At 39.8% G+C, this 15,654-nt stretch overlaps 1 protein-coding gene across 2 annotated transcripts in view; it reads left to right on the top strand.

Annotated features, from left to right (window-relative positions):
* UNC5C (unc-5 netrin receptor C) overlaps window positions 1-15,654 on the top strand; it is a gene marked incomplete at both ends in the record, with an annotated part of 243,045 nt that overhangs the window by 103,595 nt on the left and 123,796 nt on the right. The window lies entirely within an intron of this gene.

Below are 15,654 nucleotides of genomic sequence, written 5' to 3' on the forward strand. Positions count from 1 at the left end.
AGTATGCCTGAGCTGAATGGTTTGATCTTCAAGGATGCTGGAGAGGGGAAAAAAACACCATTGACTGGATTTTGCTTATGGCAACAGAGTATAATTGACCAGAGAGTAAGTCAGTGCTCTGAGATTTGTTCTCCAGAAACTATGAAGAGGGAGGATGAAACTCTGAAGAGGGTAGATTGATTTCTTAATTAAATGTGAAACTGCCTCTTTTTCTGGTTTTATTGTCAGCTCAGAAGCCAGCTCTAGTTTGAAGAATGGTTTTCTCTGATTTACAAGGCTTTCAGAAAACTCCAGTGCAGTTTTGAGTAATCTTGTGCCAAATTCAGCTCTATAGAGTGGTCTGGGTAAATCTGGATTAGTGCATTTCATTCATACAGTGCAGAGAAATCAGCAAATTGCTTACAGTCCTTTTCTGCCTGTAGGCTGATGCAGAGAGAAGCCTCAGTCATATACAGCCAAAGAACCCAGCCCTGATGTTTCATCTGAATATAAGTCACACTGTAAGACTTATTTATCTCTTGTAAAGTAAAAACATGAAAATTAGTCTAGCAGTATTCACTGAATTGAGTTTCTGAATCCAGAACCATGCTAAGATCACCTGTGGGAGAAATTCCATAGTGTGGCAATTTGACATTCAGTAAGTGGGAGAACCATCTGCATTTGAATGTGGAAAAAATAAATGGCCATAGAAAAGGGGAAAGTGCCACAGCTTTCACAGGCTGCAGATTTCAACAGCACCTTTCTATTCAGATGAGAACCAAGAGGGAGTTGACACCTGATCTGGAGCACTGTTTGTTCTCCAGTTTGCTACCCACATAGTCCCACTTCCCCTTGCCCCTTTCTCCCAGCAGATCATGGAAGTACAGGCAAGTCTGCCTCAAGTGTTTGTTTTTGAAGACTGCAGTGTCTTCTCCAGTCTGGCCTGATAACAACACAGTGAGTGTGTATTTGTTACAACGTGGGTGGGATGCCTCTTGCAGTATAAGACAGAGAACCTACCTGTATTACAGGTGTGTTTTTTTCATTTAACAAATGCTCATTTATTAAGCTGCTGAGGGGAGAGAAACCCATCTATTTTTGTTTGTGTGCCTACAAGGATATAAAAAACACCATTAAACATATAAACAGACTTGCAACCCCATAGGATTTAAAGGCAGATGCGAGGCATATGCAAGCTTTTAGAAAGATAAGTAGTTCACTTGATCCTTATTGTGTTTTTCCTGATTCTATAAAACATTGTAAAGTAGGGATTTTAAAATGCTTCCTTCTATAAAATTATTTCTCTCCCTGCATTCATCTTTGCATGGTCTGCACATTTCAGGGGAGTTTATTATGGAGTACTGGATTTGGATAGTGCTTTTCCTTTTCATTATTTTAAGTCTTTTACTTGGCAGTGATTATACTTAGCATTTAGTATAGACTTAACTGCCCAAATTTATAGGCAGAGTGAATATCATTGACCCCTTACTCCTTTCTCTTTACCAGTTCAAGGGTAACTGTGAAGTTAGAATAGTTATGTTGGTCTGAAGTTGGTATCAGATGCCTATCCCTGTTGAAAATGGTCCTTTGTGTGTTTCTTTTAATACAGACAGTGATTTAGGCTTTTGCTTGCAATACACATACACACAACTACTTAAAGCATCATACCTACTTTTTGTGTCCTCTAGTGACTTTATTTATGATATAACTATTAAAAACCCCTGGGCTGGTTCATCTTTGAGGCTATAACTTTGATCATCGGATATTGTGCTAAACTTAACTTTACTTTAGAGGCTCTAACAAGAACAAAAGTCAAGAAAATTAGAACAGCAGGGAGGGCCTTTATATACAGAAGCAGATTATCTTTAATCCTTCTCCCTTCCTTTTGCCTGATGTGATATGCACATACAGGCATCCATGTGTACACAACTACTTGTACAGTTAAAGTTTTTCTTGCCCTCCCTCAGAGCCAGAAGCATAAATCTTGTTTCTCTAATAAAGGCATTTAAAACACAAAGTTATAAAAATATTCTCTATGTTTCTGTGCGGGGTATGTCACTGGCAGTAGGAAGCATTTATCTTTCCTGCCACTTAGTTTCCTTGCTGAAGTCTCTAGGGACAACAACATTTGGTTTTCTCAAAATTTTCAATAAAGGACAGGCAAATAATGTCTTTTGCTACTGGGCTTTCCCCAGCTTAGCTCTGCTGAGGGTGTCTTGCAGGGACAATTACCCTGCACCACTGCCGGAGTTTCAGTGGTCATTGTTATTGCGGCATTTGTCCCTTTCCTGACAAATCACATTATTCCCCTGGCTGAGGACCATTAGTGGACCCAGGGGAGCCAGGAGGGGATGGCAGCTGGCAGCTCACCCCTGGGCAGAGACAGTGTGAGAGGGAGTGAGCAGGAGAAGGTCAGAAGGAGCCTTTTCCATGAGCTTCTCTCTGCTGAAGCATTTGGCAATGTGCAGTCACCTAAACATGAGCAATGCCTAGAAATCATACCATTTTGATAAAACACCATTTTCTTTGGGGTTTTGTTAGTTTGTTTTTGTTTGGGGTTCTTGTTAGTTTTTCCTTTTTGTTTTTTTTTTGTTGTTTTTTTTTTTTCACTTGCTACTTGGCTCAGTTTCAGGCTTTGGCTTCCCTGGCAACAGAGCCAGGAAGGATAGGTGATGTCATGGTGTAGCTGGAGTTTTTGAGGTCTGCACAATGAAAAAAGGCCAGAGCTTTTTCACCTCATGTCAGGCACTGCACAGGCAGCAGTCAGGCACTGTCAGTGTGGGACATCCCTGAGGCTGAGAGAGCAAATCCATCCTTGCTGCTGCTCATTACTGTAAGTGGCTCTATGCTAGTTGGTGGTTCTCTCTTTGAGAAACTAACAGGAGCAGGACAGGAAAGTATTAAGACATCAATAACTAAAGCCTTATCTTGACTTGAACTTTCCCTGTTCTGTTCCTGATCCCAAACATTGAGCAGCAAAATCCCCAAAGAGGTTGGTTTGTAATTCTCACCAGTCTTTATGCAGCCAGCTGTGTTTTCTATATCCCAGGGGTGATGTGAGTCTCCAGGTGTCCTGCTAAAGCCTTATTAATTCATGTGCCTCTTTTCTAATATGGATGTTCCCAATTCACTTTTTGACATATAATGCATCTGCATTTCTCTCTATTTATTTACTACTATATAGATATTTCTGTTAACCTTAATAGCTTGCTTGGGAGAGATGGAAGGAGATAGTGCTTTGAGAGGTCAACACAAAAGATTGTCTGGTTTTCACTCAGATTACAAAGACTAGAGAAAGCTGGTATTTTATCATTTGTAAAGTCCTTCCTGTTTGCTTTCTTTCCCCAGAAACCTTCACCCCAGAAAGACCACATACATGATACTCCTTTCCTGAGTGCTGCCTTCAAAAGGCACTGCACTTTGGTGACAGGCTGATTGAACTTGCTCAACACTTCAGTTTAGCATCTAGACTTCTAAGCACAATCTTATTGGTAATTGTTACCATTGGGAAATATATGCTTTGCTCTCCTAGTGAGGCAGGCAGTTTGCTTGATGCTCTTGCTCCCTAGGAATTCTTAGATTTTGTTGGTGTTTGTTTGCAGTATGTCCATTTGCTGTGGATAAAAACGGATATGTTAGCTCACCGGTCTTGTGCAAATTTCTGCTGTTAGAATTTATGTAGAGTCTAGGTAGAAGCAAATTAATCAAAGGGGTTAAAGGGTTTATGTGTGGCAAGATTCTTTCAGTTCTCTTTCTACCTTTGCTGCAGACAATGTGGTGCTTTATACAGATGCTTCACTGGGAATCTGAGTACCTTGCAGTAATGGTCCCTGCAGATAATCAGCCTCTGTGTACACCAGAAGAATTACTGCAGGTGGATACCACAGTTTATCTCTGCTGAGGCACATTAGCAGAACTGCACAGCCCACACAGTGGTGTTAAACCCCATCATGAACTGTGGCATCAGGGATGCTGCCGTGCTTGGTAGGGCAGTGGTTGCCAGCCATCTGCAGAGTCCCCACTGCTGTTAACAGTGCAGGCAATGAATTCCCAAAATATTCCTTTTGGGGACTGTAGTCATGGCTAGCACTGCTGCATTCTGGTTGTATTTACCTATGGAGATCTGCTTGCAGGAGGAGAGCTGGCTTTGGTGGCAGTGCAAAAATCTCCTGTACTCTTTTACTGAATAGAGACCTTTGGGTCTAAAACAAAGCAAGGGACAAAAAAAACGAAGAGACCTTTGTTTTAGCATGCCTAAAAATAAATGGTGTCTTCTTAACACTGGGGTTTAAAGCTAATTTGTAGAGGAAGTGCGCAATTTAAAGTTACTGCTTTTATAAAGAAGCCGTGTTACACTCTAAATGATGTGAGCTTTGAATTTGGTTTGCTGGTTTCTGGGTAGGTTTAATCAGATGCAGCTAAGCTTTGCTGATCAGTTCTGAGATTTGGGAGGACACCTTAATGGCATCCCCAAACTTTCTTAGCATAAAACCAGAGTTCATGGGGGCACAGCAAGAGCTGTAAGCCAGCAGCAAACACTAGGTCCTCATGGAAGCTCCTGGGCTGGCAAAGATGAAGCAATTCTGAGCTGCTAGTTCAATGGAGCCCCATGACAGGAGAGGATAAAAGGGAGTTTTTGAGCAAACACTAAGACTTACACTTCTTGGAGCTGTGATTTAACCTTACATAGATGTTTGTACAGCACCTGTGAGTTAAGATCTTGATCCTAATAGAAAGTATAAGTAGAATATAATGTTACTTACTCATTACTGGTTCAGGGGAATAAAACAAAATGATAGAAACAGCAGCTATGATGGAGAGTGAACTTTTAAACTTTTTTTCTTATATAATGTTGGTTAATTTGTGCATCTAGTTGGTCTCACGAACCTCAGTGGGACTGTTTGTGGGAATAAATAGGCTAGTTTTTAATCCCTCCAGTTTTCCTAATAGCATCATTATGTCATTTAAAGCAGGAGCAGCATTTATCTTGATGACCTCTTGTTATTTGAGATCAAAGTCAGATAAGAGTTGAAAATTAATTCAAGCCAGCAATCTCATTAAAAAACTGTCTACAATATGACTTTCACAGCAGAGTCATTCTGAAGGTTTAATTTTGGTCCTTTGCTGCAGCCTTTCCTTCCATAAATCCCTTTCTTGGCTTGGGGCACTAATTATGACTTTTATCAAGAGTCCTGTCCTCAAAATGCCTGCACACATGTCTGTGTCTTGTGGCATCACCAGAGTCACCGAATGGGAAATGAATCAAATTACAAAGACCTAAAGATCTAGAGAATTCTAGCCTTGAGTAAGATAAAATACCTACCTACTTCAAGGTGAGTTGTGAGGGTTTGATAGACACATGAAAAATCCCTATTAGTGCTAAAGTATTATTAGAATTAGGTCATGCTCCAGTGTCATTTTCCTAAAGATAGGGGTGTGATATTGATATCAGAAAGTTGTGTGGATCTGTGTAAGATGAAAGTGTACTAATTTCAGAGCTGCCTTTAAAAATATTTCTCTTACCTTTTGAGGGGTCTCCTGAGTCTGTCTTGAGCTGGTACCTCAATGAAGATCTCATTTCACTGTCTAGTTCAGATTTACTATAACATATAGCAGTGATGCTGGTGAGAAACATATTTTATGGAATAAAGTCCAGAGAGAGAAAAAAAAAATCAGCTTTTTTTTTAGGTTAAAGGTTTCTTCCAATGAGGACCATTTATCATATGGATTGGTAACAGAGGAAAAAAAAAAGTCAGCAAAAAACTAAGATGCCACTTTGGTCTTAGTTAACAGAAAGCTTCCATACTAATAATTTCTCTCTTAATGGGTAAATCTAGCTGCTTAAAGAAAGGTATTCAAAATACTATGTAGAAGAAACTCAAAGTATTTTCTCCCTAAGTTATTAACTGTTGCCAACCCCATGCAGGCCTGAGTTATAAGAGAGGGCATCTCAAATTACATGAGATCTTTACATTTAGGCAACTGATTTAAGCTCTTTGTATTGTGATGACAGTATAATTAATTCATACTATGTAATAAAATATGCATAAGTAATTCATACTGTAATAAAAGTGACTTTCTTGTTTAGTGTTAGTAGAAAGATGTGGTACTGAAAAGGACTGCAAGATTTCTTACTGTGCTCACACATATGCAGGATATTTAAAAATATTTTAAACTTCTTCTTGCATTGGGCATGTCATCTGAAGCAAAAGAAGCAAAGCTGTATTACATATACAATTGACCTCAGCCTTGAAAGCTGTGTTAAAGATGGAAACTCATGTTAAGATCAATTTGTAAGCTTATGGTATGCTCATCAGCACCCATTTAATGAGAATTGGGAAGATTTGTGTAGGCAAAGGGAAATATCAAGCTGAACTGGATCAGGAACATGGAGACAGAATTCTGCAGGTCCCTCATGGTTTTAGACAATAATCAGAGGAGAAAAGAATGTTACATATTCTTTTTAATATTTTCTTTTCCTTGATCTTTGCTACTGAGTATAATGGATAAATTTGGAACAGGGGAATTCCACAGAGTAAAGGTGCAGTGCTCCATTTGACAGATATTTCAAAGAAAAAAAAATCTATATATATCTCTATATATATGTTCATGTGTGTGAAATGGAAAAACTCAGGAAATTAAATGTCAATAAATCTTTGGGACCAGATGGCATTCATCTGAGGTTTCAAAAAAATGCAGAGCAGAATTACTGTAAAAATATGTATGGATTGTCACTGAAAACAACCTCATCTATCAAATGAGAATAGTTGCCAATTGAAAAGATTTTTTAAAAGGCAAGAATAGCAGCAAGAATTATATTGTGACCAGCGAATTTAATCTTCCATGGTAGGAAAATAAATGTATTCTGTTCTAATAAATTAATATCCTAAATTTGATATCCTACCATCTTTGACAGGTTTAACAAAAATATTTAAACAATGCAGAAAAACCCATGTGTTTTAGAACACAGATTTAATTAGTTTTTTTTAATGTCTTGTTATTGATCTTTCTACACAGTCTGTTAATGAAATTTGTTAACAATAGGGTGATAGTAAAGTTAGATCTGTTCAGAGATTAGGGGAAGAAATTAGATTACCTAGATTACAGATAGGAAAAGAAGAAAAGACTGATATCTATGCCTCAGCACAAGAGGAGGCTGTTATTATGATGTAGCCACAGGGTTCAGACTTAGAGGGAATGTCGCTGAACATATTGCGTGTGTGAGAAAAGAGGTGACTGCCAGCACAACAAGAACCTGCTTGTGCAACTTTGCAGTACATAAAAATTCCTTAGCTAGAAACCTGGGCAGTGCACTTCAGGATAGGCAGGCGCAATGGAATTCATGCAAAAGTCAACTTGATCAACACTCATTTTGGGCTAAATCGAGCCACCTGTAGAGGAGATAGAGATGGGAGGTAACCTGTCCCTTCTTCATAAGAGCGCACCAAAGGGCTTCCAGAATAAATCCAGTCCCGTGGCTGGAAGGGAGTTGAACATCAGGTGTACCTTAGTTCAGACACCCAGGCCTTTTTCCATCCCAGAGTAACTATGTAGTGAGCACAATTAACCCTACAGAGCCGAGCAGCATTTAAGATCGGGATGGCTGAAGATATCTGTGTGCCAGGGAAAGATGATGAGTGAAATACCAAAATGTTGCACTTTGTTAGGGAGGAGAAAATGTTGTCTATTAAACCTTTTCACCTTTATTAAAGGATTTACTTTTGCTCATTTTATTCTGACAAAAAATGGGAAAAGATAGCGAAGAAAAGAGTAAGGGAAGGCTCTCCAAAGATAAGAGGAATGGTAGTTAGAAGTGTGGAAAGAGTTTCAGCAATGAAGACTTGAAGCAATGCTAGGAAATCAATTTGTCTCCCTTCCTATGCACAGGCTGCAGCTAATGATTTGGAGAACATTTCTGAAGGAGGTGCTTGCTATAAACCCCAAACTAATTGATCCGTTTCACTTCAAAGTATGCGATAAGGGAAAAGTCTACTTTATCTTCTCTGCTCAGGGTAGCAATAAAGTCCTACTCCTACTCCTTTCAGTTCCAGCAAGGGCTGTGCATCACTGACATTCTCAAGCCCAGCTTTGCAAAGCAAACATCTAGAGACTGCTTCTTAAAAGCAGGCTGAGATCTGGTTTTCTCCATGGGAATCAAAAGGAAAGGCTGGGCTTTTCACAAAAGATTTATGGGTATCTCTTCCAAATTCTCAGTGTTCAGCTGAATAGGGAGTCTGCATGTTTTTAAGAGTTGGATTGATAATTCAGTGCAGTGGGGATAAAGTATTAGCTTCTAATTGTTGCCAAGAATTTCATTTCAAGCCATCCTAGAGGAGCAGGAAGGAGGGCTTCGTGCCCGACATGGCAGAGCTCCTCTCTAAATACAAATATCTCACAGTCTGGAGTTTCAAAAGAGGATGTGTTTTAAAACACAGTGTTTGGAAAATTTGAGAGGTCAGCAGAATAGGACTTTCTTCCACTGTGACTTTTCTTCTAATTAGACAAAAGCCAACTTTTCCTCAGAAGGAAAGCCTCCTTCCCCAGCTCCCTCATTTCCTCATGAAATGTGCTGCTGGCAGAACAAGGACTTACTTCTGAAATCATTGCTATCAGTTATAAAGATAACTCCACTGAGAAAGTCTAGACTAACAATTTTCTCATTAAGTCCAGATGCTCCATTTTTTTGTGTTTTAAAACCAGTGTAGTGAAGTCTGTGAGATACATGTAACTGGCAAGAGAAAGCAGAGGACAAAAGGGTAATGGTTCCACTGTTTTGTGTTAAATTAACAACTGTGGTGTGTTGTCTGATTTCCCAATAGAGATCTGAATGAGGACAGGGATTGTATGGCATGCCAAAATGAGTTTGTGGGCTTAAGTTGCAGGAAAAAAAGGAAAGGACTCTCTGATAGGAGATGCAACAAAGACTCTTTAAGAAAATAATGTAGGAAAGAAGTCAAGATGCTAGAAATAAGAGAAATAATGTCAAATTTTCATCTTCATTATTTTCAGGCATGGAGGGGAGATAAATCTTCTTTTGGGCCTTTGGAAGGGGAGCATTTCTTTCCATGGGAAGAGGTGAGAAAGGCCCTTTCCATATTAGCCATACTGTTTGAAAGCCTATGTGGGAGAGGTTGATGATGGGCCTGTGCAACTTTGTCTCAATTTACAGACACTCTGCAATACAAATTCCTCTCCTGCCTCCTGGGAGCTTAAACACAGGTAATAGAGAGCAACATTTTACACAGAAAAAGGAAAAAAAATCCTGCATTTAGACAATTCTTGTTGGAAAATTGTAGCCCAAGGCTGTAATAAGGATGCCAGTTCTATGAAACTGAAACAGGCTTGGACATTCTGAATTATGGACTAAGGGGAGCACAGATAATTAATAGTAAAATTGCTCTTAAATATAAATGAGAGTTTAGGATAATGTTTTTGATAATAATCTTTTTGTAATAGCACAATAGAGGGATCTGCACTCCCTGCCTTTCAAAGATGAACTCATTTAAATATGTCCTCTATTCCCTCAAGATCAGGCTTAGATATTCGACATACACCGTAATGTCAGTCATTATTTCCTGAGCACATCAGCAAAGTTTGACTCCATTTTTCCTAAGTGCAGAATTTTGCTGGGGGCTCTGCAGGCTCTGTGTAGCACCAGAATGACTGCAGCAGTAACGCACAAGAACGTGTGAGATGGAAATTATGTGGCTGCTGTGGTCCTGCCTCCCCGGCAGGGCAGGGCAGAGGAGTGTGGTGCTTTGCACTGGTGCTAAGCACACCAGGCCTTGGCTTACCCTCTTGGCAGGAACAGGGGGGGAAGGCTGGTTGTGAGGGGTCTGTTCATAAGGGGAACTAAGGCAGACTTCTTTGAGCCATGTGTTTTGAGTAGTGCAGTAAGGTTTTCAAATGCGTCTCTTGGAAGTTGTGCTCGGGAAGATTACACGGAGCCACAGTGCAGGAGATGGCGTGGAATTGCTCCCTTATCTGTTGATGTTGGCTCCACAAAAGAGTAGGCAGAAACAATGGCCCCAGTGTGTCTCCCAGTGGAGGGCCACTAGCAACCCAATCTCATGTCTGCGCTGCTTTATAGGGCATTGATTTTCTCTTAGGAGAGGATAACGCTCTCACTAAAACCAAGGACAAAATCCCTCTTGATACCAGTGGAAGTAGAACCCAGCTTTTGTGATTTAAGTGGGGTGTATAAAGAGAGATCTCTGTCCCAAAGAAGAAAGCCTCTAACTTTTTTAGGCTTGGTTGCATTTATCTTACAGGCAATCTGAAATAGGTTTTATCAGCATCCCAGTTCCCTTAAGTGCTTTCTGGGGGAAGCGCCAAGTGCACCAAAGCTTTGTGTTATTTCTCTTGACTAAAAGAACTGACTGATATTTGCAGAGATAGCAGAGCAGCAGCTCCCTTGCATGCTTGGGGGGAGCCTGGTAGTTGCCCAAACTGCTGAGATTCCTTTCTGCCTGTGGCAGTGCTCTCCTCAGGCTGGGAATCCGGGCACAACCCCTGATCTGGCTGTGTCATCACTGGCAGTGAAGGAAAAGTGATGCATCTTCATTATACCATCAGGATGCTATCTTCTAGGGATAGGGTTAATTGGCATTTTAGGTTGGTGGGAGGGAAAAGAGGGAAAGTGTGACAGCTGTTTCATTAGATGGGATGTTGTATAAAGCAGTTAAGAGATTGCACCACCCCCCCCCCCAAATTAACCTTTCCCGCCTGCATTTCAAAGCTCAGTCATGAGGTTAGATTTGAAAAGGCTGATGGGGTGGAGAAGAGGAGGTTAATATATTTTATTAACATCAACTAAGGAAAAAAAAAGCTTTTCTTTCATCATGACCTGAATCATACTCTCCTACTGTAAATGAAATGACAGCTCACCTGGGAGAAGAGAGAGGGGATTTAAAGCCAAATAATGATTCATAAAAATCCATTGCTGCAAGATAAGCAAGTTTTGAGGAACATGTAGTGCTAGACCAGCTTTTCTGTTTGCAAAACCCTTATAGCTGAAAGCCATTGAGTCAATTAATACCGTACAGTCTGTCAGAGCTGTGCCAACAGAAGGTCAGCTCAAGAGATCCAGCTGATGTGCTCTCCTAAGACATCACTGTACAGGACACTGTCCTGGCAGCACAGGAAAGGATATGGATCCTGGCTGGACAGCCCAAGTTTTTGTGTTTTGCAGTTGGCTACCGCATAGACTTTTTTATCTGACTCCTGTCTCCAGGGTGTTTACTTTCTGCACATTTTTCTGGCTTCTTGGCTCGCTTAAATGTCTCTTTGGCAAAAGTTTCCACAAAGAAGGTATCCTTAGGACAGGTCTTGTGGGCTGGGGAGCCACGCTTCTCAGTATTTTATGTTCCTACATAACACCAAGCTCTGCTGTGTTCTGTTTCACACTGGTGTAAATGTGAAGGAAATCTGTGGCCTATCAGTTTACACTGAGGAGAGAAAGAGACCCACTGTGGTGAATGCATTGTACCAAATGAAGTAATAAGTCAGTCTGGGTCTCCACTTGGCCTTGTCAAAGGGCAGGCAGAAAGACATGCTGCAGGGAGGTGGGGTGAGGTGGGGGGTGCGGCAGGCTCAGTTTGAATGTTTGCCCTTTGAATTAATTCTGGTTGACCTACTTCAGCAATGATTGAAGAATTTTTTATTCAGTTTGCCCTGATCTATCCCCTGGTGAGCATGTGCTTGTTATTTTTTAATGAAACCATTTTCACAGCCTGTTGTTTTAGGTGTTGCGAATGGAGGAGAGTGAGGTTATTTTTTGGTTCATATTCTATTTTTTGTTTCTTCAGGGTTCCCAGCACCACGCAGTTGCTTTTAACTGCCTGCGCACAGTGCACTCCTGGTTCCCCACTCTCAGCTCAGCAGGTTTATTTTCACAGCAGATAAAAATAGTGTAAAGATACAATCATTGATTGAAATAAAAACCTCTTACAGGAGCCACGAACCGAGTATTTTTGTCTTTCCTTGTGAGTCATGTGCAAGTAGACTTGAAGAGGGTCTTGCTCTGTCTTTAAGCTTCTCCAGAGTGTTGGTGTTTGAGCCTTTAGACTCAGAATGAAGGTAGGATGGGATAGACTGAAGTCACTGTGAAAAATGGCTATTAATTTACACTCTGTGCTTAGGTCAGACACAAAGGACTTGCCATCCTGGATGAGATCACTGTTCCTTCTTGTTCTCAGTCTGAGGAAAGTGCAGCATCTCTCCCATCACACCACCTGGTTCTCCCACCAAGGCTGTTTCACCGCAGATGCAGTTCCAAATGGTGTGATCATGAGGTCTCGGCATATCTGGGAGCTTAACTTCACAAGAATCACACTTATTCTCCACCACTCTGGAGCTTTTGTTGTACAATGAAAGAGGCCCCAGGGATGACAAATGACACTGCCCACAGATCTAGGGCTGATTGCCTTTTGGGGGTATTGCTTTGGCTCTGAAGTGGCAGGTAAACAGCGACTTTGGGGGTTTGTTAGCAAGCAACAGCCACTACATTTTTCTCAAATTAAAAGACACCAGGTTTGGTTTGCTATGCAGAGTGATGCAAAGGAGATATCCTCATGGCAATCTGAGAGACACTGTTGGGTTGTGCCATTCTGTGTTGCTCACAGTATCAGCTTTTGTTTAGAGGGGCAGGAGTAAAGGGCAGAATGCACGGGGGTTAAAAGAAGTATTTTTTTTAAATGGTTCTTTTTGAGATTTAGGTTTGCTTTTTTTTTTCCCCTGTCTTTAAGAAAGTAATTTTCTGGCTATGAAAGAAACATAAAAAATGTTCTTTCTAAACAACTGAATGTTAAATAAAAAGGCCTTCAGTTTGTTAAGTGAATGCTTCTTAGGCAACTCACATTGATCACAGTTTCAAATATCGATTTCTGACTTAAAAGAAAAATTGACCAGATGCCAGTAACTATTTTTCAACAAAGAAATAAATAATGCTTCTAGAGAGGAAAAACATATTGTATTGTTATTTATTTTATCATATCACTGTGATTAGCTGATATGGGACATATAAGTTGGAAGGCAAAAATTCCCCAAAGAAACTTTTATCTTGAAGAAAGACATACACCTTTAGTCCTTTTTCTGAGTATAACTTGTCAGGAACATGTTTCATAATGGGACACTATTATCATAACTTTAATCTTGTTTAAATTCAAAAGTCTTCCTGCAAGCCTCAAGGCCTAGAGGATAAACCTTCACTAAGTTATCTTAAGAAAGCAGATTGCCTGTGAATCACTTCTTATGGTCCATAAAATCCTTTGTAATTTACAGAACAGCTGTCCATAATAACACATCAGAAAAGCTCTATTTTGAGTCCTGAAACTGAAATAAACACAACAGAAAAATACACTTACATGGAACATATTTAGAAAGGTTCATGTGCCAGCTATAAGCTTTTCACCTATTTATGGCTAAAATGTCTTAAGGTAACAGATTAGGAAAGATTGTCAGACAAAATAATAGCCAATAAACATACATGGAGGAGCCTCAAAATATTAAAAGATCATCCACCAGAGTTTCTAGGAGAAAACAAACAGGTGACCTCTAATGAATTTGAGAGGGGAAAAATGTTTCTAAATGCAAGTTTTCTTCAAACATTGACCTTCCAATTTTTAAGTCAGTCTTCTTTTTGCTGTTCTTATAAACCAGTTCTAGGATCTTTCCAAGGTTAAGAGAGGAGTTACTGTAACATTTCAATGTAATAGGTGTTCACTTAGCATATGTTGGCCATGAAGAGGACAAATGGAGCCTTTTCATTCCATGGCTGTTTAGAAAAATAGCATTTATGATACTGATCCCACGTAAATGTCTTCATAACTTACAGATATGCTTTTTTGAAATGAAATTTCCTATAAAGTCAGGTGCCAGTTAAAACAATATTGATGTCTGTTTCTCTAGCACCTTTGTTCCTTCAAGACCTTAAACTTACTTTGATATTACAGACCCATCCATAATTTACTTAGAGTCTAGGACATGGCAGGATGGGAAATAAAATAATAATGGATTGCAAGATTGCAAGACAGATTTTTTTTTTTTTTTTAGAGAAAAGCATTTACCTCCACTGGGAACAAAGTTGTTCTTTCTTATGCTCTTTCTGTGGTTCTCCAGAGTGGGTTTCTGTTTTCAATAATTTTCCTAAGTTCTCTGATGAAGCTCATGTTTTTTTTGTGGCATTAAAAGAAAAACAAAAAAACCATCTTCAACTGGAATAGCAGCTGCACTAAAAAAATCCCTTTTTGAAAAACAAAAGGGCAGTTAGTATTTAAATGCAGCAATGTGGACTCAGCAGAAACCCTGCCCCATGGAAGGAAAAATCAGTCAACTGGATTTTGGTGGCAAATCAGTTCCAGACCTCTTCCTTTTTATACTTTCTGAAGGCTTTTACTTCTTTTCTGACATCAGTCACTGACTGCTGAATTCACAGCAAGAATAAGGTATACTGCAATAGGTTTGGATACCTGATGATGTGGCGTATGTAATTTCTAACATGGAAATGTAAAACTCTGAGTTACTTAAACTATCTTATCCTGCTTCTGTCTCATCAAACGAGGGTGGTGAGAGGAAATAGCTTTGTGCTCATATAAGGGACAGAGACATAGGATTGTTTCTTCCTTCTGCTGTTAATACACAGATGAGACAGGACAACATAGTGGAATTTTTAGGGATCCTTTAGTTTCCTCAGCACTTGTTGAATTGTTCCATCAAAAGACATGGATTTTTATAAGGCAGGAAGTGTGTGTGCTTTACTAGTTGAAAAAGTCTGTTTAATCACATTGCAAACTACAGCAAGTTCTTCATTTGTAAAGCAACAAGAAGATGATTTATTGAGGACAGTTTTCAAGCCAATGTATTACAAATTTTCTGTTCAAGACCCAGTAGCACTGTTATCGACACAGTGGTACTGAGAATGCATTTGTGTTCAGAGCAGAGGAGCCATAGTAAGAGCAAAGGCTGAATTCAGCTAATGGACTGTAGAGCAGAAAGATTTTCATTCTAAGAGGAAAAAAAGAAAATTAAAAAAAAAAAAAAAAGAAGCTCAGCACATAATATATACCAGCTTCCTTCATTTTCTTATCCAAGGCTCTGGTATATGTCCCACACTGGTGAGTGGAATGGGAGTACAAAAGGCAGGAATGGAAAGGAATGAGTGTGAAATGGGAGTACAAAAGGAAGGATTGCCACAAGCCACAGGAGTTAAGATAAAACAAAGAGAGAGAATGTGAACAAAACATGTCATGCAACAAACACCCCATGTGTTTGTGCTCTGCCAACTAAATAACTTCAACAAGTAATTGTTCCAATTGCTTTCTCTTTCTTTTAGTATTTCTCATTATGTTTTCCCAGTATTATCTGATCTTACCTTTGTAATAATGACAGCTGACGTTCTTACTTTCTTAAAAGAGTAATAAATTATTGGCTGGGGGAAGGAAACAAATGGGAAAAATAATGTTTGATGGGGGGGGGAAAGCAGAGGTTGGGAAAGGGGACAGAGAGGCTGTCCTGAGCTACAGACCCATTTTGTGTCCTTATGTGTGAAAGGATATCCTTAAAGATGGTTCTGCCAGGGAAGATTAAGTCACTCTTGGGAAGAGGGACTCAACAGTGGGTTTGCTATTGAATAAGTGAGCAATTCCCCTTGACTTTGAGGATGTTTTCAGCTGTCTG

Source organism: Fringilla coelebs (genome assembly GCF_963513975.1).
Source record: "Fringilla coelebs genome assembly, chromosome: 4".
In the NCBI taxonomy this organism is placed as follows: domain Eukaryota; kingdom Metazoa; phylum Chordata; class Aves; order Passeriformes; family Fringillidae; genus Fringilla; species Fringilla coelebs.